The 27038-nt window shown below is 38.6% G+C and overlaps 1 long non-coding RNA gene across 1 annotated transcript in view; it reads right to left on the reverse strand.

Moving 5' to 3' along the window:
• The window catches only part of LOC121068359, a 57348-nt gene extending 35889 nt beyond the window's left edge, over nucleotides 1-21459 (reverse strand). Inside the window, exon 1 of the long non-coding RNA XR_005818830.1 lies at nucleotides 21138-21459. This is a non-coding gene — a long non-coding RNA (uncharacterized LOC121068359). The remainder of the gene's footprint in view (nucleotides 1-21137) is intronic.
• Between the last annotated feature and the right edge of the window lie 5579 nt (nucleotides 21460-27038).

Raw genomic sequence — 27038 nt, forward strand, 5'->3', positions numbered from 1 at the left:
TCTATACCTTTAAACAAAAGCAAGGAAAACTTGCACCAATTGTAACCAAGATATGCATGACTAGAGTCACTCAAGCTTCACTTAAAAGCTAGAAAATGATATAAATTGGCCTAAGAGGGAGGTTGTTAGTGAAGATACCATCATGAAGGATGCCTTCTGACTTCTGGGATCAGTTGATGGGCCCAAATTTTGTGTAAGATTTGAATACTTGGTTATGCCGAGTGCCTCCCCAGGAAATTTAGAAATCTCTATAGAGTTGCTTTGTATCTTTTAATGCATTTATAGCTAGGCTGAGTTACTCATACTTCTGGTATTTGCATGTGCTTTGAAGACAGTGAATTTATCACTGTCAATCCAAAGAACTTGTGTACCTGTTGCTTTAATAAATTGCACTACTCATTGAATCTAGCTGTGCTAGTTCTCATTGAACATGACCAAACTCTAAGTGCAGCCATGGTAGTTCATGGAACATGACTAGATTGAGGACGTATTAAGTTATTTGTGAATCCATAATTGTGATAGTTCAGTACTCTGAACGCAACCAGACTTATAACTGCTAATTGGGCATCATTCACAATTACTTTAACCTTTAACACAACAAGTGACTGATACCCCAGAGGGCTGTGCTGCCATTCAGGGGGACCTTGACAGTCTGGAGCAGTGAACTGAGAGAAACCTCATGAAGTTCAACAAAGGCAAGTGTAGAGTCCTGCACCTAGGGAGGAATAACCCTAACCACCAGTAGAGGCTGGGAGGTGACCTGCTGGAGAGCAGCTCTGCAGAGAGGGACCTGGGGGTCCTGGTAGGCAGCAGTTTGCCATTGTGGCCAAGAAGGTCAACGGTATCCTGGGGTGCATTTGGAAGAGTGTTGCCAGCAGGTCAAGTGAGGGGATCCTGCCCCTTTACTCAGCCCTGGTGAGAACACACCTGGAGTATTGTGTCCAGTTCTGGGTTCCCCAGTACAAGAGGGGCATAGAACTGCTGGAGTGAGTTCAGAGAAGGGCTACAAAGTTGATAAGAGGACTGGAGCACCTGTGGTATGAGGACAGGCTGAGAAAGCTGGCCTGTTTAGCCTGGAATAGAGAAGACTGAGGGGAGACCTCATCAATGTGTATAAATATCTGAGGGGAGCATGTCAAGAGGATGGAGACAGTCTCTTTTCAGTTTTGCCCAGTGACAGTACAAGAGGCAACGGACACAAACTGAAGCACAGGGGCTTCCAGCTGAATATGAGAGGACACTTCTTTACTGTGAGGGTGACAGAGCACTGGGACAGGTTGCCCAGAGAGGCTGTGGAGTCTCCTTCTCTGGAGATATTCAAAACCCGCCTGGATGTCATCATGTGCAATGTGCTCCAGGTGATCCTGCTCAGTAGGGGGGTTGGACTAGGTGATCTTCAGAGGTCCCTTCTAACCTCAGCCATTCTGTGTTTTGTCCAAATGTGGATAGGTACTTCTCATTCTGAAGTTGGCTTTACCAATTGGGCCCTGTGCTCTGAAGAGAGGGGACAGGTGAATGTTTGTTAGGAATTTGTGGTCACCTGTGTCTGTAAGTTCTATCTCAGCAGCTTGGCATTAAAAATACAGTGGCTTAATTGGTGAAAAACCCGTCAGTCACGTTTACTAAATGCACAAGAGGTACTTTTAAATTCTTGCATTCTTGAAACACTTCTGATCTTTTTCGTGTATATTTTAGCCTGTCTCTCTCTTCTTACTTGAATAAAAGAAGTGGGAGGATGAAAAAGAGAACAGCAAAGGCTGGAGAATCTCATTATAAATATACAGAGTATCATCTGTAGGTGGTGATATAAAAATTACAATAAATGTTCCTATCTGTTACTGTATATAGATATGCCTGTTTGGTCAAAGTCTGCTACTACAAACACCAGGAATATAACCACATAAGACGTTGATGAACGTCATTATCCTACTTGCTCCAGTAATCTCATTAGAAGCTCTGCCTTTGAACTCCTTCAGTTTTTGTGAATTGCTCTTGTCGTCTCTAGAACTAATTTGTCAGTTGCTGGTTTTTGCAATCACTTGCTCATCCCAGCAAATGTTACTCTGGAAAGGTGTTGCTTAAATGACTTTAGCTCTTCTCTCTGCGTGTCAGTCATATGTTACTCTGATTTATGAGCTGTTGTTCATTTTAGATGAAGCCACCTAAATGGTTTGGTCCTTGTTTTTTCCCCTTTCCAGACCACTGTGAAATTTCCACATTCTGATTTTAATTTTCAGGAATTATAGTCTTGTTTCTGTCTCTTTTGCCTCACTAGGTAGGAAAACCTTCAGCAACATCCGATTTTCCCATAAGCTAATCAGAAGTACATACTCAGCCCTCCAAGCAGTGTTTCACTAGCAACTCAGGTAAGTACCAGAATAACTCTATTAAAACATTACCAATGTATGAAATATTCACCTATCAGTTCAAATAAACAAAACTTTTAACTAGTTTCCATTACTTTAAAAATATCCAGAAGAATATAGGACTGTCTGAAAATATATTTTTGCAATGAGATATTGATTTTGAGGAAGTTTTTGCAATATAAAGGTTTATGAGATCCAGGGTGCTCCAGTCACTTCTGATGGCAGTTAGGAATAGAGATCTGAAATGAAAACCTTGTATTATTGATCTAAAAAATATGGTTTTGACAGAGTGCCATTTTTGAAACCAAGAAGATATGGGGTTTGTTCCAATGTGAAATACAAACCAATTTCAAAACCTTTAAAGCTCACAAAATTGCCAGATAGTTTGGTGCTAATGAGTAACGTGCCAGCAGGGACTCATGTGGTTACAAAGATTAGACTGGTGTTTGCTCATTTTCATAACAGAATATGCTCTCTGAATAGGGACATCCCTGACTAGCAAGAAGTGTTGGTGTCATCTCAGTTACAGTGTTTGCAGAAGTGACTTCTTGATCTGAAGACAATAGTATTCTGAAGGGAGTAGAAGATTACTCCCTGTTTTGCCAAAAAAAAATTACTGAAAGAATCCTGAGGTTTGTGGCTGGCTCTTAGCCCAGGCAAAACATGGTGCTCCCCAGAAGAGTGGACTGGAGGGGCATAGCAGAGGGTCTGCTGCCTACATCTTCCATTTCTGAACTGTTTCTAGAAAGCTGGTCTGGCTACTGCTTCTACCCCTGCAAAGGTGTGGGTGAAGGTATATACAAGACAGGTTATTTTTCGAAGATGGTCAAGATGAGAACAGCAGCAGGAAAATTGCTGTGCCCACTTCCCTGCAGGTATTCAGAAAAAAAAAATAAAAAGAAAAAAAAAGTACTGAGCTGAATTTCTCAGGGTTCTCCTGATTCCTCAGGCTGCCCCAGCTTTTCCTGTCGAGTAAGTTCAACCTTATGTGCTCTGCTGAGAAGACATAGGCAGTTCTCATAAAGACCTAACATGACACCAGTCCTTCATCACTAGAGATACAGTGTGGGTTGTTAGGTTGACTCTGGTGAGCAGCTAAGCTCCCACCCAGTCACTCACTCACCACCTCCCAGCAGAATGGGGGACACAATCACAAGGGCCAAAGTGAGAAAAAAATTCATGTGTTGAGATAAAAATGTTTTCATAAGTGAAGAAAATATGAAAAGAAAAAAACTCTCCTGATTCAAAAGCAATCACTCACCACCTCCCACCAGCAAACCAATGCCCATCCAGTCTCTGAGCAACAGCTACTTCTGAAAAAAATTGCCTGGGCTGAATGACTGAGCATAACACTATATGGTAAAGAACATCCCTTTGTGCAGTTGGGATCAGCTGTCTCTGCTGTGTTCTTATGCAACCTCCTGTGCATCCCTACCCTTGTGCAGGGCTATCTCTTGCATGGGCAGAGTGAGAAACTGAGAAGGTCTTGATGCTGTGCAAGCACTGGTCAGCAGTAGCTAAAAGATCACTGTGCTGTTAACACTACTTTGGTCACATATCTAGCACGTAACACCATACAGGCTGCTATAAGCAAATTAACAACCCAATACAGAAAGGGACAGCACTGGGAATTTTCAGGGAGGTGTATTTCAAGGCCAGTAGACACAAAACAGTATTTTAAGGCAAAATCTTGAAATGGGGTTAAAATAAATTTGGAACGTGATTTTACGTATTGTCTTAGATTCATGCTGCAATGTGTTGTTTATTACATATGGCAATGCTGAAAGTTTTATTTTGTTTGGAATATCAGTAAACATTTTCTTAAAGCTATTTTTCATTATAATGTTTGAGTGAACAGAAATATACTTTTGTTGACAGTTGGGAGCTGGACTAGCAAGGACTAAAATTTATGAGCTTAGTTTTTTGTTCATATTATTTATGTTTTTGTGTTTGTAGCTATTAATATTTGTTTACTGAAGTGAAAACTTTTATAATCTTTACTTCCTGATTATTTTTAAAATGAAAATAATCTTACTAATCAAAATTCACTTGTTTTTTATTTTTTTTCACATGGTCATTTCCAATTTTTTTCTTTATACAGTTGAGATTTGTGTATTCAAATGATTGGAGAATATTTGTCTCACTTCTGGGACTTTTTGTTCTGTGCTTTTCTTCAGGTATATACATGGAAAGACATGCAGTATGGGAAACAAACAGGAGGAGTTGGAAAATAGAGTGCAACTAGAAAACTATGACCTAATCGCTATCACCAAAATGTGGTGGGACAAATTGCATGACTGGGACACTGCAATCAATGGCTACAAACTTCAGAAGAGACAGGCAAGGAACAAGGGGCAAAGAATGTTTTCTCTTTACATAGATAATGAATTCTCTATGTAAAGAAACAGATTGATTGTGAAGAGCTCTCTCTGAAAAATAGCCATGAACAGGTCAAGTGTTTATGGGTAAAAAATAGGGACCAAAAGAATCCTTGTGGTTGTTTTTACTACAGGCTACCCTATCAAAGGGAGTATGCTGATGAATACTTCTTGTTCCAGCTACAAGAAGCATCACAATTTCAGGCTCTTATCCTGCAGGAGCCTCATCCTCTTCAACCACTTGGATATTTTTGGGAAAAACAACATGACAAGCTGTAAGCAACCCAGGAGACTCCTGGAGTGCATTGAGGATAACTTCTTGGTCCATGTAATAGCTTAATGAGAGGAGAAATGTCACTGGACCTGGTGTTCACCACAACAGATGAATTAATTGGAGGCAGTCTGGGTTGCAATGATCATGCCCTGGTAGAGTTCATGATCTTGAGAGATATGGACCTGACAAAGAATAAAGTCAGGACCCTGAATTTTAGAAGAGCTTATTTCCAGTTTAAAGAATTAGTGGATGAAATCCCCTGGGAAGTTTTCCTAAGGGATAAAGGAACTGATCAGGTTTGGCAGATCTTTAAGAACACTTCATAGAGTACAAGATCTCTACATTCCCATCTGTGAAAGATCAAGCAGGGAAAGCAGGAAACCGGCATGGCTAAGTAAGGGCCTGCTGGTCAAACTGAAGAGTGAGAAGGAAATGCACAGGCAGTGGAAGCAGGTACATGTGGCCTGGAAAGAGTATAGACATTCAACCCACATGTGTAGGGATGGGATCAGGAAAGCCAAGGCACAGCTGCAGCTAAACTTGGCAAGGGATGCAAAGAATAATAAGATATTCTACAGGTACATTAGCTGGAAAAGGAATACTAAAGAGAATATACCAACTCTGATAAACAAGATGAGAGAACTGGTGACAACAGACATGGAGAAGGTGGAGGAATTCAATTATTTTTTTTTTGGCTCCATCTTCACTGGCAATCACTCCTAACACATCTCTCAAGTCCCTGAGCCACAAGGCAGAAACTAGGGATGGAAATCTCTCCCACTGTGAGAGAAGAGCGGTTCCAAGACTGCCTGATGAACCTGAACATACATAAGTCTATGGGACTTGGTGAGATGCATCCAAGGGTCCTGAGAGAAGTGGCTGATGTAGTTACCAGATCATTCTGCATAACATTTGAAAAGTTATGGCAGTCAGGTGAAGTCCCTCATGACTGAAAAAAAAAAAAAAAAAAAAAAAAAAGAAATACCCTGGGAACTACAGACCAGTCACCCTCACCTCTGTGTCTGGGAAGATCATGGAACAGATCCTTCTGGAAGCTATGTTAAGCCATACGGAAAACAGGGAAGTTATCTCAGACATGTCTTCACAAAGGTCAAATCATGCCTGACCAATCTGATGGCCTTTTATGATGGAGTGACTGCATCAGTTGACAAAGGAAGACTGACCAATGTCATCTACCTGGACTTCCATAAGGCTTTTGACAGGGTCCCACATGACATCCTGATCTCCAAATGGGAGAGGTATGGATTTGAAGGGTGGACCATTCATTGAATATGGAAGTAGCTTGAAGGTCACACCCAGAGAGTGGTGGTCAATGGCTCTATGTCCAGGTGGAGGCCCATGATGAGTGGTGTCCCTCAGGGGCCTGTCCTGGGACTGGTACTGTTTAATATCTTTATTAATGACAGAGACAGTGAAATTGTGTGCACCCTCAGCAAGTTTGCAGATGACACTAAGCTGAGTGCTGCAGCTGACATAATAGAAGGAAGGGATGCCATCCAGAGGGACTTTGACAAGCTCAAGGGTTGGGCCCATGGGACCCTCATGAAGTTCAAGAACACCAACTGCAAGGTGCTGCACCAGGGTCAGAGCAATCTCAAACATCACTACAGTTGAGGTATGAATGGATTGAGAGCAGCCCTGAGGAGGACTTGGGGTGCTGGTTGATGAAAAATCGTACGTGAGCTAGCAAAGTGTGCTTGCAGCCCAGAAAACCAACTGTATCCTGGGTTGCATCAAAAGAAGTATGGACACCAGGTCGAGGAAGGTGATTCTCCCTCTCTGTTCCACCCTTGTGAGACCCCACCTGGAGTACTGCATTCAGCTTTAGGACCCCCAACACCAAAAAGATGTGGACCTGTTAGAACAGGTCTAGAGAATGGTCATGAGGATGGTTAGAGGGCTGGAGAACTTTTCCTATGAAGAAATGCGGAGAGAGCTGGGGTTGTTCAGCCTGGAGAAGAGAAGGCTCTAGGGAGATGTTATTGCAGTCTTCCAATACTTAAAGGGGGCTTATAAAAGATAGAAGGGGATGCCTTTTCACTAGGGCCTGTAGCAATAAGACAAGGGGTAGTGTTTTTAAACAGAAGACATGAGGCACTGGAACAGGTTGCCCAGAGAAACTGTGGATGTCCCTTCCCTGGAAGTGTTTGAGGCCAGGTTAGATGGGGCTTTGAGCAACTAGATCTAGTGGAAGATGTCCCTACTATGGCATGGGGGTTGGAATTAGGTGATCACAGAATCATCTGTGATTCTAGAAGGTCCCTTCCACCCCAAAACATTCTATGGATTTATGATTCTGTGCTTCTATGATTCTATGGTTCTGTGATAATACATTGTATGAAATAAATGAACAACCCCTTTTTCTTTTGCTTTCTTCATATTTCCTTTCTTTCTTTTGCTTTCTTGATGTTCTTCTTCCTCTTCTCTAATATTTCTTGTTCCACAAAAGGCATTTTTTACTTTTTTTTCATTTCTGTTTCGCTATTTTTAATTTTACACAAAAATAAACTTTTTTTTTCCAGCTTATTACTTTATCTTTCTCTAGTCTCTTTTTCAGCCCTTTCTTCTGCATCTGTTCTAGCAGTAATAATTTTCATTTACTCTCAGATCCAATAAATGTTTTCTGTTGTTTCCCCATTGTAGTAAATCTTCTTTCATCAGATATTTTTCCTTCACTCTATGCCTAGCTATCCCTGAAGCAGTAGCCAGTAGTCATGTTAGATATTGGATTTTCCCAGGAGTGAATGAAGGTGAGAGAGATTTTTCTCTTTTCCCCTGCTTCTTTGGAGTATAGCATGAATAAAATTCATTCTAAGATGTTTATATCTCCTATTAGCTAATAACTTTATGTTTGTTTCTCTATTGTAGTATTTCCATATAATTTTTTCTTATTCTTCTTCTGACTATATTTGGCTGTTCAATTTGACTTTAAAAAACTTGAAAAAGCACAACAATAAGCTTTCCTTTTTACCTTAAACAGCTATAGCAAATTAACTAGAGAATGCAAACATGATTAAGAATAATGCATAAATGAAGCAGATTGTTCTCCCATTTGAGACTTTTTTATTTTTTAATGTCAAGAGAAGGTTATTGGCAAGCCACTGAGTGAAATCATTATGTACTGCCATTATTTGACTCTGATATTTGGTAGCAAACCATGTGTTGGCACTGCTCAACTTTTTATATTTGTAGTTAGAATAGTTCTCTTTATATTAATCTCTACCTGTACATATGGAGAGAGAGACAGTGTTGTGCCAATTAAATATTCTAAATAGTTTTGTAGCCTAAGAAACTGAATACAGTGGTGTTAATTACCTTTATGAACAAAGAGCTAGCACAAAGACCTTAGGTAATGGTTTTATAATTTCTATTTTAGGCTACACATAGATAGTTGAGGTAAAACTTTCTTTAAACCTATCTGTTTGTGGTGTTGAAGTCTTAATCCATATTTCTTTGATGTACCTTCGAAGGTCATTATGATTGATTGTTTATGCTACTGAGGCTATAGAAAATCCAGCCTGAAAAAAAAAAAAAAAGTCAAATACTCTTTGTATCAGACATAGCACAACAACCAATTCACTTCTGTCTTGAAATTCACTAATAGCATCAGTGACATTGTTATTTAATGTTTCCTTTTCACAGTAAATGTTTAAGAAGAGTGCTGAAAAAAAATATTACTTTTCTTACATGAAGGAAAAGTGTTAAAAAATTCCCAAGCTCTTAAGAGCCATTAGACAGCTTTATTTCAAGCTTGTGTAGGTGTCACTGCTCTCAAAGTAAGGCTTTCATTCTTCAGAATTGTTTTAACAGGAGCTGTCTTTGGGGACCACTTTATAGTCAATGAGACCAAGTTAAGATTTGACAGCTTCTTTGCTAAGTATGGATGGGCACATCTCAGGGACTAGGGCAATTCTTTCTAAGGGAAAGGATGTTCAGCCTGTCCTTTGAGGTTCTCTCTTCTCTTCTGGCAATATTCTAACTCTCTCATTTGAGCAAATCATGCAAGGAATATTTCCCATAACAGAAATAAAACCTCATGTTCCTTAGGAATGGAGAAATGGTTTGCTGGTAGGCTGGTAGCAGAAGGAAACATTTCCCTGGTCGTGCTGCACAGGTTTGAAGGATGCTGCTTTCTCAGGGGCTGTCTGTACGACATCTCCTATGAGCCTTATATTGTTTAAGATCTCTTAAAATGTAATTGCAGAGACTATTCATCTTCTGTTTGAATGTGCAAGCTGAAATAAAACACAGCCTCTGCTGAAGACAGAGTTAAGCTCTTTCTTAACTTCAAATCCTAACCATTTTGCATGACAGAGCTACATAGAAATACTACTCAAGAGAATTTGTAAAATTATACCCGTTTGAGAAATCTGGATCCTTCCAAAGACTTAAATGCAGCATAAAACTTTGACTGAGTAACTCTCTGCTTAATCCAGGCCCTGAAATCTCATCCCCTATTACTCCATATCTTACCAGGACATAGCTCTGTAGAAATCCCTCGGGGAAATTCCAATGTCTTGCCAAGTCTATAAGGGCCCATGGAAAATTTTCCTATTAATTCCATTTTTGCCATTGACTTTAGCAGAATATTACCTCTCTTCTTATATTCAATAAATAACTATTTTGAGGACAATTAATATACTTTTCAAATTAAGTTTCATCTGTCTGAGTATTAATAACATATATTTATATCTATATTTGTATCTTATATCTATATATATAAAAATTATATAAATATATATAATATATATAATTTGTATTTTATAAATATAATTTATAATAATAACCTATATCTAACAATCTATAATCTATAATATAATATATAATATATAATATATATAATATATATAGTATATATAATATAATCTATAATAATAATCTATAAAATTTGTATCTTATATGTATAACAATTTGTATCATTATTTGATCTGAGAATCAAAGAAAAAAATTGTTATTCATCATACAATCCAATGACGTTATTTTTGGTCATCAGAAAGAACAGATTTAACTGTGAAAAGAATACATACTTTTAAAAATCTGATGCTGTGTTAGCATAGAAACAGTCTTTAACACTTTGAAACACACTGAGGACATTGTATTGTGAGAGGTTTTATGCTTTAAAGCAAAGCCAAGATACTACTCATAGAATATGCATTATGGAACAAAGAGCATATTTATTCATTATGCAAATTCTTCAAATTTAAGGTACTTCATCAAAATGGCTGTTACGAGCAAGGCACTATAGAAAGAAGATATGCAAAAGGATTTTTTTTTATTTTTTTATTTTTTTGTCATACTACTGGAAGAATTTACGAAGAGGTCAAAGGCTGGTGTTTGTTTTTTTTGGAGATGTGCCTAAGAAGTAGGAGTGGTGAAGGAAATGATGAACAAATTTGTGCAGACACCAATGCTGTCTTTGTTCTAATTATGTCTGTGAATACTGGAATATATAAACGCCAACATACTGGGTAAAGCACTCCAGTAAATGCTTTTCTTAACTTTCCTAATAGGAGAACCTGAGAATTTCAGATGTCTCTCTGAGCCCAAATATCTCTGTATTCTCTAACACTTTTTTTTTCCATTTTTATTCTGATGCTTGTGTGACCACCCCTGCTCTTGCACTGTGTGATGTTATCCAGTGAAATGTGCAATGTCAATGAAATAGGATGAAGAAAAAAAATATGTTCTTATTGACAAGAACTTTTATCTGCAAAACATCCGACCTGAAGACTGTATGTGAAATAGTCTGGAGTGGTGTTTTTGCATATCACACCAGCTATTCACATGTCATTTATTATTACTAGGACTCACTACTTAGCTCATGGCAGTAAACAGTACACAAAGACATTCTGCAAACACAGGGCAGAGTAAAACAGTAAAAGATTTAAAAGAAATTGAGGGAAAAATAGGCATATCTTATAAAAAGTGAATGACACATAGACAATGTAAGTCTGGAACAATATTCATTTAGTTAGTAATATAGCAACACTCTACTTCAGACACGTGCATTCTACCCCAACTATTCCAGTTTTCACTTGGTATGACCTGAGCGCAACTTGCTGTCCACAGGAATGCTTTATCATGCTCTTTTCCATGCACCTATAGAACTTGCATATCTCATTTAAAATGTCACTTGCTGTGTCTTTTACAGGACTGTGATCAGCTTTGTCAACTTACTTGCACAGCAGTGCTGTCTGTGCTTTAAGAATAGCTGTGCCTTCCACTGCTCCTGCAAAGTGGACTTGCAGCCTGGGACATACCCTAGGTTTTAAGCCATATCTAGCTAATAGCTTGATCAGCCTCCAGTTTGAAGGTACATGGGTGCTGCACTGCTACCACCATGCTTAAAAGTCAAAATCTTCTTTAACTTACTGAAGTGATCACCCTAATTTTACTGAGTGTGGTGGTTTTACCTGGCTAGGCAGCTAAACTCGACCACAACTGCTCTCTCAGAAGAGGAGGGGAATAAGAAAAAACAAAAAAATAAAACAAAAAAAAATCATGTGTTGAGATAAGGAAAATTTAATGAAAGGAATAATAATTATTAAGGTAAAGTTATTATTAGGGGTAAATTAAGTAATTTAGCTAAAGGAAAAAGGGGGAAAAAACAAAATACAACAAAAACAAACAAGCAAAGTCCATGTAGAAGCACGGAGAGAGAGGAAAGAAATTACTTTCTACTTCCTAACAATGAGTGATGCTTAACCACATCCCTGCCTCAATACACTTAGCCGTTGTTCGGGAAGACAGACATGTTCACAATGAGAGCCCACCCCTCCCCTCTCCTTCTCTTTTTCCACCTTTTATTGTTGAGTGTGACACCACATAGTATGGAATATCCCTTTGGTTGGCATTAGATGTTAGGTTATTAAAGACTCATGAAGTGACATGCAAAACAACTGAAAACCTTTACAATACATCAAAACTTTAGTGGTTTACAAAGAATTATCAAACCTATAATTTGATTTACATTTATTGCAATCACTGATAGACTAGGAGAAAAAAAAATATTTCTCCATTAATGTGTAGAAAAGTTGTGTGCTTTTTTGAATAATTTTATTATGGAACAGGAGAATATTTTTTCAAGATCCCCATATTTATGTGGAGAATTATGTAAGTTTAATATTTATCAGACATTGAGAAATTATTAATTTCTTTAAGTTACAACCACATCTTTTCTACTTAATTTGTAGGTTTTCTATCTATTATCATTGATGTTATTCATGGAATAGGACTATTATTCATGAAGTATTACTATTGGAAATATTATTAATGGAATAGGAACAACTGATATGCAATTGATTTTGCACATTCAAGGAAGACTGCCTTTCTGATTAGATCCCAAACTATGCCAACTTCATTGCATAATAGTGCATTACAGGACCACATTAGAGACTTGTTGAAAGTAGTCAGAAGATAGATGGTCTTGTTTGCTCTAACATTTGGTTCAATAGCAGGTTTAAAATTTTAAGGCTAAGCTGGAAAGATACATGCAATTATTCCATGATTCTTAACTCAATTCCCTATTTTTTTTCTCATCTTGCTCCAAGTCTGGTAAGGTTTTGCATAAAAGACTAGAGGTCCTTCTTTGCAACAAGTTGACCATGAACCAACAATGTACCCTTGCAGCAAAGAAGGCCAGCAGCATCCTGGGCTGCATGAGAGGGAGTGTTACCAGCAGATGGAGGGCAGAGAATGGTGATCCCTCCCCTCTACTCAGCACTGGCAAGACACATCTGGCATACTGGGTCCAGTTCTGAGCTTCCCAGTAAATGAGAGACACAGACATACCGAAGAGAACCCAGCAAAGGGCTACTGAAATGATGCAGGGTTTGAGGCAGGAGAAAGCTGAAAGCTCTGGGACAGTTCAACGTTTATGATACTGTGATATATTCTCAGTATACAGAGAGTGGCTCTGTCTGGACGCAATACAGGAATGTGCTCTTGCACTGATGCTTCTTTCTACACCTCTCCCTCCTTTCTTTTCATCCTTCTGTTCTCTCCACAAGTAAGATCATATTCACTGAAGCTATGGACACCGATGAGTGTGGAGGATATTTTACCAGGGATGTTCCACATTCTTTCTTGAGTATTGAATCTAAATAACAGATGACCTCTGGTTCATTTCCGTGGGACTAGAAGCTGCCTTCTTTCAGAATGAAAATGTTTGTTTATGTAGAACATCTTTGTCATCGTGTCCACACCCACAGAAATTCCCTGGTATTCCTTCCGGTTTCCAGAGAGTTATCCATGGAACTCCTTTTATCTTCAACTGAAAGAACGCATCATCAGTGTTCTCTGGCCCTAATACCAGATTATATAGGCTGGATGTGTCACATTTGTCTCCAGGTCTCTCTTTGGGTCCTTCCAACCCTATTATGTAATTATGACTTTCTCAGATGAAGTTTTGTTTTGTTTTAACTTTAAAGTCACTGAAAGAATAGGATTCTGTTGCTGCCCTTTGGAGTAAAGTTGGGAGCAGTATTCCCTCAGCCCATGTCTGAAGTATGCGTTAAGTTTGGTGGTGCTAAACCTCACGGGACAGTGCTGTGTAGGGAAGACTGTGTAGGGTGGAGGAAGCCAAATCTGGTGGAGTTTCTGGCGCCTACTGGAAATAATTCTTGATCCCCCATGCCCCCAGCCAATGACTAGTATTGCCCTGGACTAAACCTGACATGTGGTAGTACAGAACATGGCAGTTCTGGATAAGTCTTCCAGAGAATCAGTAATCTGGTATATAAACTGGCCTTGTTTTAACTGGCAGCACAGAAGTGATATCAACAAATGAAGTTTGTATCCCAGTATCAGGAAAGGGACTTCTTTTAAACTAGTTCTTTTAATGTTCCTGTATACTAAATGGAACTAGACTTTTCCTTCTGCTTCATAAAGACTCCTCAGATCTGTCACTTTTAAGTGCTTCAGATTCATTTCCTGTTCAGCCTGGAAACTGAAACACTCTCAGGTTGGCTTTTAGCGGTAGTCCAGTAGCCCAGGTACAGCACGGTTATCAGCTGCTCTTACAATATATATATATTTTTTCCTCATCATTTATCAACAGAGTCATTATAATAGAATATGCATAGGAATGCAGAGAAATAATTCATGGAAAATTAGGTAGGTCTGAGTCAAAGTATCAAGAAACAAAGAAAGAAAACATAGATCTAAGCCTGAAATTAGCAAGTCAAGCTATTTCTAATTTAAAGAGTACTGACAGTACTCAGTATTTATCTCTGCTGAATTTGATTTTCTTCTTTAAATTGCTCCACTGAGTTTATAGATTAACTTTCAACCAAAACCTGAAACCATGTCCACACATTTTATTTTATAGATTTTCTTTTCAAATTGTTGTTTCTGGACAAATTTAGTTGTTGATTGTTTGATGGACAAGCTCTGCTTCTGAGTTTTTAAAGTAATTTTCATTTCCTTTAGAACATCTTGAGATGTCATCTGATGTATTTACTCTGATAAAAGGTGAAATTAGTTGTCAGCCAAGACTGATTTAAATGCAGAGGAAGAGGCAAATAAACATTTAACTAGTATACCTAGCTGAACTAAATTGCTTTATCATGTTGATTAGCTTTGGAATTCACAGGGGAAAGAAATTTAGAAATTCCATGGGTTATATTTGCAATGACAGCTTAATTTTAAAACATGAAAGACCAAAAATAATGTTCTCTTTTACTCATGCCTTCAAAATGAGTGGACTTTTTTTTTTTTTTGGTGAAAAAATTTTGTTTATATTTTGATACTCCTGGGAATGAAGCTCTGCTCTTGGAACAGTATTTCAGACTGTCCCTTTCTACCAATATTTCCTGTACTGGAAATTGGGTAGTTATAAGTGTGATCATCTCATTACTATTTGTAAATATTAGCTTTTCTTCTTGCAAAGAGATGTATCTGCACACTCTACAGTTTCAGGAAGGCTGGAGAAAAAAGCTTGGACTTCTGAGTTTCGGAAGTGATGACCAAATACTGAAATCGGAAGACGTTCCTCTACTGCTTATAGCTCTGGCAAACAGTCAAAACACCTATGGTAAAATCACATCCCAGACTTCTGTTGTTGCATAGGGGGGATGAGTTCAAATCAGTAAGGGAATAACAGGTAAGAAAAAAGGATAAGACTTTTACAGGTTTTAATTTCCTTTTAACTTTTTTTTTTTTTCTTGTCCAAACTGTTGCTAAATTTAATATTCATTAAAATCCAACATTGAGCAAACAACTGGTAGATTTTCGCACATAGTATTTCTTCAGTTTTAAAAACTGATCTGGCCCAAGCACTCCAGTAGTGAAGTATAATTTATATTGTTGTGGGGGAAGACTAAGAATGTTTGTACTGATAACAGTTAAGTCCTTATAAGTTCCCATGGAGGAGGGAGGGAATGGTTGATAGACTTATGGGATTCTTTCAAAAGATTCAGAGTAGGGATATTTGCTTTAGGAGCATATGGGGGAAAGTAGGGAAGAAATTTCAGGCTCTGTTCTGTTTCTTGCTCTCCCACGGAGAATGGATTTGTGATCATGCTTAAGTTTCTGGGTTATAGGCTGACTGGCGCGTAATGTCTTGTCAGAATCCTAACTATGCCTGCTTCTTCAAGTTCTGTACATATCTAGTTGCCAGTGTTCAGAAAAGATTAATTCACACCAAGGCAGATACATAGATTATTATGATGCTTGGGTAAATAGAGAGGCTAATAGAGAAGAGGAAAAGAGTTAGGCTTATTCCACCAAGGAAAAGAAAAACACTGAAAGGATATAATTTCTGTCCATAAACAAACTGAGAAGGGCAGGTAGACACCAGGGAAGTAAAAGAGCTACTTAAAAGATCTTTTTGGCACAAGTACATATACATATAAATGAGCCATGAATATATTTAGGTGGGGAGTTCTATTGGCATTCCTAATTATCAGAGTATTGAGATTCAGGAACAATCTTTCAATTGGAGAAACTGGGCAAAAAGCCTAATCATTTTTAGAGAGGAGTTTGATCAGTGTATGAAAGGGATTATGCCTGTAGAGCTGTCTTTAGGCACTGGCAACAGTAAGTGGTTACTTAGTTTATCAGAATTATCGATGGGGATAGGGAGAAGAAAATTTGGCTCCAGACCTTATGGGGTACTAAAGCTTCCTGTCTTTTCTTTTCATGGCCTTAAATACTAAAAGCTCCCTGACTACCTGGAGAAATAATAAACTAGTGCTTTAAATACCTGACACCAATATTGCTCTCCATTGTCTCTGACAAGGTCTCCAGGGTGGAGCAGTCTCATGTCACTGCTTCACCCACACACCCTCATCATTCCTCACTGCCATGATTTCAGCATGCATCTCAAAAGTGCATGCACCACTAGTCTTGCCTTTGCAGACCTCAGAGGGGACTACTGAGATAAAAGATTATTTGAGTCTGCTTAAAACAAGCTCTGTGCATGTGTGTGTGCATCTGTCTTTGGGCCTCTCTGTATGATCTAAAGTTAAAGGGTATTGCATCTGAGGAGTGACATCTGTTCGCTTCCTCAGCAAAATAAGGCTATCAGCATGAGTGCTACAGTTATGGGATCCAGTGAAGACCGGATTGAGTTTAGTGTGGAGGCCCACATGGAGATAGATAGTCTCATTGTAGAGTAAAATCAGATAATCTGGCAAATTAGAGGACTGCTGAACAATATTGAGGATATCCCTGATCCCAACCCAGAGCATACATATCTTCCACAACTTATGCTCAACAGCTCAAATGTCACCACAAGGATTTTGCTGCCATTGTGACTTGATGACATAAAACATATTTGCAGTCCTTGATTCCTACACCCTTATAGAAAAAGCTTTATTCCTTTTGAGTTTCTCTTCTCCTACACAATAAAGAGTGTGAAATGGAGACCTGTCTCACATGATTTTTGTTAAGGAAAATTCCACGAAGAATTCCAATATGAAATGTGAATGAAGAATGAGTAGGTGGAGGGTGCATTTTGTTGGACATTTTCTTTGGTAGGAGAGACAGCCTTTAGAAAACCTTGGTTGCTAGTTCTTATTCACATACTACTTTGGTTTATGTTAGCCCAGCTACTAAGAGGCTGCATAGTAAGTCAAGCCAAGGGGCTGAGCAGAGTTAAAAAAAAATGTGGAAAAATGTGAATATATTTTCTGAAGCACTTCACTGTGTGGTTGCACACACACACAAAAAAATGGAGTGGGATTAAGTGAAGGAAAGATGTGGAGCAGAAGCTGTTAAATAGACTGCTGCTTAAAGAAATACTTTTTAAGTCACTGTTTGAGGTATAATGAACTTTGGAAAGAAAATTATCTGGCAACTGAGGGAACAGTGGATCAGGACAAACTGCAGAAAAAATTTTATTTATGGGGAAAAGGGTGTGATAGAGGTCCATTAAGATCTCCTTTGGAAGCAAATGAAGCAAAATAGTGCTCTAAAGAGTGAGCGTATTAGATGCTAATGAAATATTAAATCTTTGACAGAAAAATAGAATATATCAGTGTACACAATATTTAGGACAGATAAATTATATATCCTCCTAGAAAATAGAACAAAAAAGTAGCAATTGAAAGAGATGCCTGGAGGATTCCAGATAGACATAGTGTCAGTAGAAATTGGATAGTATCTTGTGAATGGATAAGCAACATCTGTGCACTTCACAGAAATGTACATTTCCTTCTAATCATTTAATGAAAATTTCTGGTACTTGATTTTAGCTATTTCTTCATCTGCCTTGGATTTATTTGTGAAGTACAGGCTGGTGTTTCATGCAGGGACTGAAGATGACAGGAGTTTCAGGACTGGGCTTGATATGAGCAAGACATGAGGTCTCGTTAAAACACTTATTTAAGAAGCCAGCAGTTATCAGATTTGCTGCCTTTTTAAAAGAAGAATTGTTTGAATAATACTTAACATCATTCTTTATAAAATAGTCACTTCTATGGGGTAAACAGTTCTGTGAGCCAAATTGTATGTAATTTACCAGTAAATACATTATAACTGTACCTTATATTTTATTATATTTTAATTAATAAATATAATAATTAAATAGATACTATTTTATATCGTATTAATATTTGTATATATTTTAATCAAATTTATATGATTAAATACATTCATAATATATTAAATTATAGCTGTACATCCCACAGAGATTTTCTGTGTTGTAAATGTAATGCAGGGGAAAAAAAAAAAAAGAAAAACAAGACATGGAATTATTAGAAATAAAGTGTAACTATAATATCTTAAAATTGCTTTCTGAAATTATGTCTTCTCAGTCTGTACATTGCAGGAGTATGACACTCTGGGTTATAACTTTTTGAAAAATTATTTCTAAGTCTCTGTTTTATGTAAATTGTATCCTCCTCTGGTCTCAGTAGCTCCAGCACATTTTATCACCCTGAGTAGGTTGGAGTTTGTCAGCTTTTTTTGCCTGAACTAGGGGCTGGAAGTTTTCATGAGTACTGCAGTAGTACATTAAGCTTTTTTTCATCTTCTCATTTTAAAACGACTTTACATAATGCACACTGGACTGTGAGATAGGCCTACAGTAACTGTGCAAGAACTCCTCGGGACTAGTAAATCTTATGAAATAGCTTCTGACAATCTGGTACATTTTCAATAATAAGCAGCAGCCACCGGCACCCTATTTATGTGCCTTAAGGTTTAGAGTATTTAGAGCTGTTAGCTACTTTGGTGCACTTAAGTTCAACTCTTTCCATCAGTTCTGGCTATGTGTAGCAGTGTAGAATACCTTATATATCTTAAGGCAGTCAATGCTTCAGAAAGTGGAAACCAGACACCAGATAATCAGGTCCCAAAGGGCAGTCCTGTTAAAAACAGTACTAAGCTTGTAGGGTGCATTTTTGGAAGTGATTTGTATTCCAGTGACAATAGAGAAAGCCTTCAAAAGCAAAAATTAGGAGTTAACATAAAAGAGTAAACCCTATATGGGGGTTGTGCCATTATTTTCCAATGCCTTCTTCCCCAGCCTTTCCAGCAAAAGGTTGGTTTTGAGTTCTATTGCAGTAGAAATTGCAGAGACCCTTATTAAAGATTTAGACCCTCAAGACCCCTATTAAAAATTTAATAGGGTGAGGAATGTGCTCTGCCTAGGAAAGACGATAGTTTATATATCCCTCCACGTTCCTGGAAGCAGTAAATTTTGATCGATGGAAGGCTAAGACTGTCTGAAGCTGTGCTGACATCTTGAGTAGTACATAAAGCCTGCTGAGGCTCTCTGTCCCTGAGGTCACCTGGCACAGCATGTCCACAGGACTGAGTGGTCTTCCATCCCAGAACAAAGCATCAGAACCCATATCGCCTATAGGATATGATCACTGGCCCACGTCGAACCTAAAATATTGTCTGGGAGGAAAGCTAGTTGTCCTAGGTCAAAACCATGGAGCATACTAACAGTTTTACAGTGTCAATAATTACTTGCCAATGCCCAGACAGATCCCCTGGTCCTGTTTGCTTATTAATACAGACTTAAACAAAGACTACAGTGGAACAGATGCCTAGAAACCACAGAATTACAGACAGAAAAAGGGGCAACTAAGGCAGTGGATGTATTCAGGTTTGGGCTTCCACACTGAGGTTCAGTGGATTAGGTGTAGGTTTAAGATTTGAAAAATAGTGTTCAAACCAGAGATGGCTGCTCAAGACACTTTAGAAAAGTACCTAAACTACAAACATTTAGGCATATTCTCCTTTTTAGTAGGAGTGAAGGATTTACTGTAGCATTAATGACATTAAAACTGTCAGATGGTTTCTGCATTTTCTTTCTCAGCTTCTGCTGCATATCTACTGGTATATATGAAGATAGTCAGCAAATACCTTTTAAAAGGGAGGTAATATACAGATATATGTGAATCAACAACCCACATACAGTCTTTCAATAAGACAATGTTGTGTTGGATCATTGTTCAAAAATTGCTGTATTTAACTGATATAAAATGTTCATGACATCTTAAGGCAAAAAAAATGGTTTGGTCAAGGTTGTGGCCAGTTTCAAATGTTACTTTTGCTCCAAAGGTTGTCTTTTCAAGGTTTAGTTTAGGTAATTTCTTTAATATTACTGTACATTACTGAACATTACTACAAAGTCTATGGAAAGACCACTCTATAAATGAAATCTTGAACTCTTCACTCTGGCAAACACTTATGGGGTTCAGTGGAAATTAGTCATGAAATATTACATTACAATGACCACCTCTTATGATGTTACTGAAAAATTTTACCAGTCTTTTTAATAAATAATGGATATTCTTCACAGGAAACTTGACAAAAAAAAAAAAAAAAAAAAGAAATTGGATCACTTGAAAAGTTTGGCTGCTGGCAGGAACTAAATCAGTAGCACATACCTAGAATCATAGAATCATAGAATGCTTTGATTGGAAGGGACCTTAAAGATCATCTAATTCCAGTTCCCCTGGGCAGGGACACCTCCCACTAGACCAGGGCCCCATCCAATCTGGCCTTGAGCATCTCCAGGGATGGGGCATCCACAGCTTCTCTGGGCAACCTGTGCCAGTGCCTCACCACCCTCTGAGTGAAGAATTTCTTCTTCTACCTGTCTGAGGATGGTATGTTTGCTCTGCTCTCTAGCTGTCCAACACAGGTGAGGGAGCGTAAGGAAGGTGATGTACTGTAGCTTATACATTGCAATGAGCTGCTAAAGCACACACTGAAATTTTGCCTCACAGAAACCTTTTAAAACTAATCCTGTACTGCAACTATTTTGAGTGTTGAAAGATATGCTTTCCTTCTGAGATATTTTGATCGTTTTGTGCTTACTATTTTTAATGTATTTGCTCATATCTAGTGAACAAAATGTGCCCTGAATCTTCTGAGGCCATTTGCGCAATATTTATATTTCAATTTTATTTCTAAAATAAATAAATAAATCCAACATGCTGGGTTTTGGGTTGCTTCCGGGAGATAGTTTGGAAGGATACACTAGAATTCATGATCATCTATGATTAAGCTATGAAAAAATCACAGATTTAGAAAAGACTATAATTACATTTTGCCAGCTGTAGTATTGAATTATTATCACCATTACATTTTTTTAATGTATTTTAAAATCAGTATTTTCAAATAATGCAGAACACTTACCTGCTTTCCAAACCACTGAAGAATTTGAAAAACTGTCACTGGAAGTGACAAGTTTTTCTGTTTACACATCTCTATTTTCTTTTTAAGAATGAAAAAAAAAATAATCTAATTTACCTTTACATGAAAGGGATCAGTAGCACTTTCTCATACTCAATATTCAAAATTGTTATTTATGAGAAAGTATGCAAAATATGACAAATATCTAAGCAAAACTCAATATCTGGAAACAGATACAGCATATATTTCTTTCAGTACATGAATTGATGATATTCTACTATTCAAGAATGGAAGGTGACTCCCTCCTCAATTGTTAGAGTCTATGCTGTACAGAAGGCTTCCTCACCAAAAATCCTTGAAAGGAAATGAAATTTCTCGGTCTCCCTGAGTCACTGTCTGTGATTCAGTAACCTCCCTTCCCCTCAATGCTAAGGATCATCATGTGACATTAATGCTCTAAATGTGACACAGATCTGCAAGTCTGGTTTGCAGTCTGGATCAGATTTCAGTCTCATTGTAGTTTTGTGCAGTTTGATTTCTTCGATCTCTTAATGCCACTGGAAAGACTCCCCAAATTATATCAGAGTATTCCAGGAAGTGAAATCAAATTGTTGGTCAGCTTCTGCTCACGGTGATCATTTTGTGAATCTAGGATTGGTCTTGTACGCCTTTGTTTGGTTTACAAGACTGTTCCTGTCATTAACATATCTTTTTCATACAAGTACGTATGAGAGTTATCTAACAGTCTGTGCTGTAGTAAATTTTCTGTCCATCTTTTAATCCTGCTTCTTTTCCGTTTTTATGTCTACACATGTTGCAGATGCTAACCTACATCACTGTCATCTCATTCATTATTTTTTTTGTGCAATATTAATACTTTGAATCTTTAAGATTTATTTGATGCTTAGGGATTTATTATAAAGCCCAGAATATATATATACAATTTATTATTTATATTATAAATTAATGCCAGATACATTTCCAGGTTACTGGATGGTCCAAGACTGGTCCAACAGAATTTAATCTAGGGCTCTGGGTCACCAGTGTCATTCTGATCTGCAGGCATCAGAACTAGGCATAAGGTTTGAATTGGTGTGTGGAAATGGTTGTAACAGGCTGCTGCATTTTGACTGAAGCTAGGCTGTGTTGTGCTTAGACTAAATGGGTAGAAACTGTCCAGGAGACTGAATGGTGGTTTCTTCCACATATGTTTAGTACAAGGGAGTCCTACCAGACATTCTTGCTCTTCTGTGTTCCTCTTAGAGAATCTCTGTCGCTTGTAATTTTTTTTTTTTTCATTTTTATTTTTTTTTTATCCCTGGGAACAGCAGTTGTACTGAGAATTAGCAAGAGGAAGTGGCAGTATAAATATATTACAAAGTTGTAACTTAATAGATGTAATGAATATGTGATGGGATAATTCATATATAAGAAACAATACAAACAGCATAACTTGTACAGGATGGATAGAAAACAGAAAAAGATGTTACCTTTGTGTTACCCTACATATTGGTGCTACTTGCTCTGAGATTAAGAATAAAGAGGGGCATGAAATGCCTCATTGCTCCTGAGTAATATTTAAAGGAGAAAAAATGCTACTGTTCTGATGGCAATCAGTAGTGGGACATCTATCAAGGAGATCATGCAATGGGTCTTTTGTGAGCAGAATTATCTAAAGCCCATTATTTGATTACATCAGTGTTATGATTACAGAAATTTCTCTGTTGGGGAAAGAATACAGCTGGTTAATGGCTAAATCTTCAAATGTTTTGGTAAAATTTTTGATACGTAAGTTGGAGAAAGCAACAAGAGATGCCACTTTCCAGATTTAATCCTCTGGTAAAACATGAAGGAAAAAAACAACAGTTAACCTGGGCACTTCATGAATGATCAAGAAGCAGAAGAATTCATGATGAACAGGAAGGGAGGCAACATACTTCAGCAGAACAGATTATAGAAATTCATAGAACTAGTAAGTGAGATCTTGTGGGAGACAATTCTGAGAGAGTTAAGAACAGTAGGCAGTTCTTTAAAGAAACTATGTGAAATGCAAGTTTATGCAAAACTATGCAAAAGAAACTACATAAAATTGCAAGTTACAGGAGTGTGGAGGAAGGATAGGAGCTGTAGATCACTCACCAAAGACAAGACTTTTAAGATAAATGGGTGAACATTTGAGGGCAAAGTGAACAGACGAAAAACAAGTGTTGTATAGGTGCTGTTTATTCTCAGTATTTTAGTGCCCTAGCAGGTAGATTAGGCTAAGAAAAGACCAGGTCCACTTCTCTGAAAAGTGAAGGCTCCTGTCAAACAAAGCCTTGAAACCTGGTAGTTTTAGTTCCTTTTTGGTTTACTGTACAGGTTAATCATGAACAGCTGGTATAACAAAACTAGTATCCTTTAACAAAATGGGCAAGAAATATGCTGAGAGGGGAAAAAAGATATCAGAATTTGTGTGGCTAAATGAGATATTTTCTGACCAGCTAGACCAAGATGACATTTGGAAAGTCTAGAAAAGGGAAGAAAGAGTGTCTATCTTTAAAAAGAAATAAAAGAGGGGGGTTAAAATTACAAACCAAACTGTTAATTTCAATTTCTATTGACATAGTGGAAAAAAAAAAAAAAAAAAAAAGAATTAACATTGGTTGTGAACATTTAGAAAATAGTACATAAATTGGAGGGAGTTGTCAATAAAAATCATATCAAGCAAAATAATTCCATTCTGTTATGAGATAACAGTTCATGGGGCTACAGGAAAGTTGTTGATGCCACATTTTGATTTTAGTGAGTCTTCTGACATGGTCTCCTAGAACACTCTCATAAATAAGATGGGAACATATGGTCTATATGAAAATGTTGCAAGGGAACTCAGTCAACTACAGCAGTACATTGAGTGGGTTTTTTCAGGAATCTGTCCTTGTTCTGGAATTAGTTGATATTTTCTTCAATGACTTAGCTGATAGAAAAGGGAAGGTGCTTATTATATTTGCAAATGACATGTTTGCAAATGACACCTAGCTAGGAGGAAGTGCAGGTAGAGGATTAAAATTCAAAATACTCATGATGATTTAGAGAAAAGATATCAGAAAGAGGAGACTGAAATACAATAAGAAAAAAAGTGTGTGGCTCTCTACTTCATCAATAATCATCAGCTGCCCAAGCACAGGTGCAAGAGTGCCCATGTAGCTATCCATGCCATCCAGAGGGACCTTGACAAGATTGAGAGGTGGGCCAATGAGAACTTCATGAAGTTCAACAAGGCCAGCTGCAAGGTGCTGCACCAGGGTCAGGGCAATTTCAAGCACAAACACAGGCTAGGCAGAGAATGGACTGAGGGCAGCCCTGAGGAGAAGGACCAGTGGGTGTTGGTAAATGAGAAACTCAACATAAGCTGGCAATGTGTGTTTGCAGCCAAGAAAGCCAGCCCTATCCTGGGCTGCATCAAAAGAAGCTTGGCCAGCAGATTGAGGGAGGTGATTCTCCCATCTACTCTGCTGTAATGTGACCCTACCTGGAGTACTGCATTCAGCTCTGGGGTCCCCAGCACAAGAAAGACATGAACATATTAGACTGAGTCCAGAGATGGGCCACAAGGATGGTCAGAGCGCTGGAGCGCCTGTCATATGAAGACAGGCTGAAAGAGCTGGGGTTGTTCAGCCTCGAGAAGAGAAGTCTCCAGGGAGATCTTATCACGGCCTTCCAGTTCCTAAAAGGGGCCCACAAGAAAGCTGTGGAGGAACCCTTTGTCAGGAGTGTAGTGACAGGAAAAGGAGTAAGGGCTTCAAAAAAAAAAAAAAGGGAAGATTTTGACTAGATATTAGGAAGAAATTTTTCACTCAGAGGCTGGTGAGGCACTAGAACAGGTTGCTCAGATAAGTTGTGAATGGCCCATCCATGGAAGTGCTCAAAGACAGATTGGATGGGGCTTTGAGCAACCAGATCTAGTGGAAGATGTCCCAACTATGGCAGAGGTGTTGGGATTAGATGGTCTTTAAGGTCCCTTCCAACACAAATCATTCTATGATTCTGTTTTCCATTCATGGCATGGAGATCATGAGTAGAATGGGTGTTGGTAATATCATGGAGCTGTGAAAAAGCACTTGCAATCCTGTTTTGTGGAGATAATTCTGGGGGAAAGAAAATTGTTTTCCATTTCCCTGGGCTCCCTGCCTGCCCTGATATGACCCAGCCTCCTTACATTTTGATATGAGGCATTTGTGAGCTCCTGTGACGCCTCAGGTTGTAGGAGTCCTTCTGAGCAACCTGTACATTTAAGCTCCTTTTGCTTCTCATCTACTACAGTCCTGAATCATTCATAGAATCATAGAATCATAGAATCATAGAACCATAGAATGGCTTGGGTTGGAAGGGACATTAAAGATCATCTACTTCCAACTCCCCTGCCATGGGCAGGGACACCTCCCACCAGACCAGGTTTCTCAAAGCCCCATCCAGCCTGGCCTTGAACACCTCCAGGGATGGGGCATCCACAGCTTCTCTGGGCAATAAGTTCCAGTCCCCCACCACCCTCTGAGTGAAGAATTTCCTCACAACCTCTAATCTAAATCTCTTCTCTTTCAGTTTAAAACCATTCCCCCTCGTCCTGTCATCTGACTGAGCAAAGAGTCACTCTCCATCTTTTTTATAAACCCCATTTCAGTAGCTAAAGAGCTACTGAAAAGCTGCAATGAGGTGTCCCCAGATCCTTATCTTCTCCAGGCTGAACAGCTCCAGCTCTCTCAGCCTTTCTTCACAGGAGAATATGAGGGAGAAAGGCTTGGCAACTACATCAGCCAGTTCCTTCAGGGCCCTAGGATGCATGTCATCAGGCCCCATAGACTTGTACCTGTTCAGTTTCATCAGGTGTTCTCGAACCTGCCCTTTACTTACAGTGGGAGGGCCTTTGATCCTCCAGCTCTCATCTACAGGTTCAGCAAAATGAGAGACATGGGAAGCCTGACTGGTAGTGAAAACTGAGACAAAGTTGTTGAGTACTTCAGCCTTCTCCATGTCTATCGTTACTAGTTCTCCCTTCTCATTTATCAAAGCAGGAAGGCTCTCCTTAGCCTTTCTTTTATGACCAATGTACCTATAGAATTCCTTCTTGTTATTTTTTGCATCCCTTGCTGTCCTGGTTTCAGGTAGGACAGAGTTAATTTTCCTCCTAGTAGCTGGCAGGGTGCTATGTTTTGGATTAGAATGAGAAGAGCGCTGATAACATGCTGATGTTTTAATTGTTGCAGAGCAGTGCTTACACCAAGCCAAGGACTTTTCAGCTTCTCGCTCTGTCCTGGTAGCGAGCAGGCTAGGGATGCAGCAGGAGCTGGGGGGGACAGACCCAGGACAGCTGACCCAAACTGGCCAAAGGGGTATTCCATACCATCTGACGTCATGCTAAACAATATATAGGGGTGGCTAGCCGGGGTGGAGGGGGGCCGGCTGCTCGGGGATAGGCTGGGCATCGGTCAACGGGTGGTGAGCAATTGCATTGTGCATCACTTATTTCGTACACATTATTACTATTAATACTATTATTATATTATTATTATTATTATTATTATTATTATTGTTATTCTTTTCCCTGTCTTAATAACCTGTCTTTATCTCAACTCACAGACTTCACTTTCCCGTTTCTCTCCCCCATCCCAGAGAGGGAGGGGGGAGGGTGAGCGAACAGCTGTGTGGTGTTTGGCTGCCAGCCGGGCTAAACCACAACACTTGCCAAGCTCAGTTCCATCCGTGTCTTGGCTTTCCTTATCCCATCCCTGCACAACCAGACAATCCATAACTGTTAACTCAATGGAAAAGATACCATCTTATATTTATATAGTCACTTATTCTTCACGAGGTGTGGTAGTATCATGTACTAAGGAGCAGTCCCTGCTGAGAAGCAACACTGGGGAT

This window comes from Cygnus olor, chromosome 3 (assembly GCF_009769625.2).
Source record: "Cygnus olor isolate bCygOlo1 chromosome 3, bCygOlo1.pri.v2, whole genome shotgun sequence".
Classification (NCBI taxonomy): Eukaryota; Metazoa; Chordata; class Aves; order Anseriformes; family Anatidae; genus Cygnus; species Cygnus olor.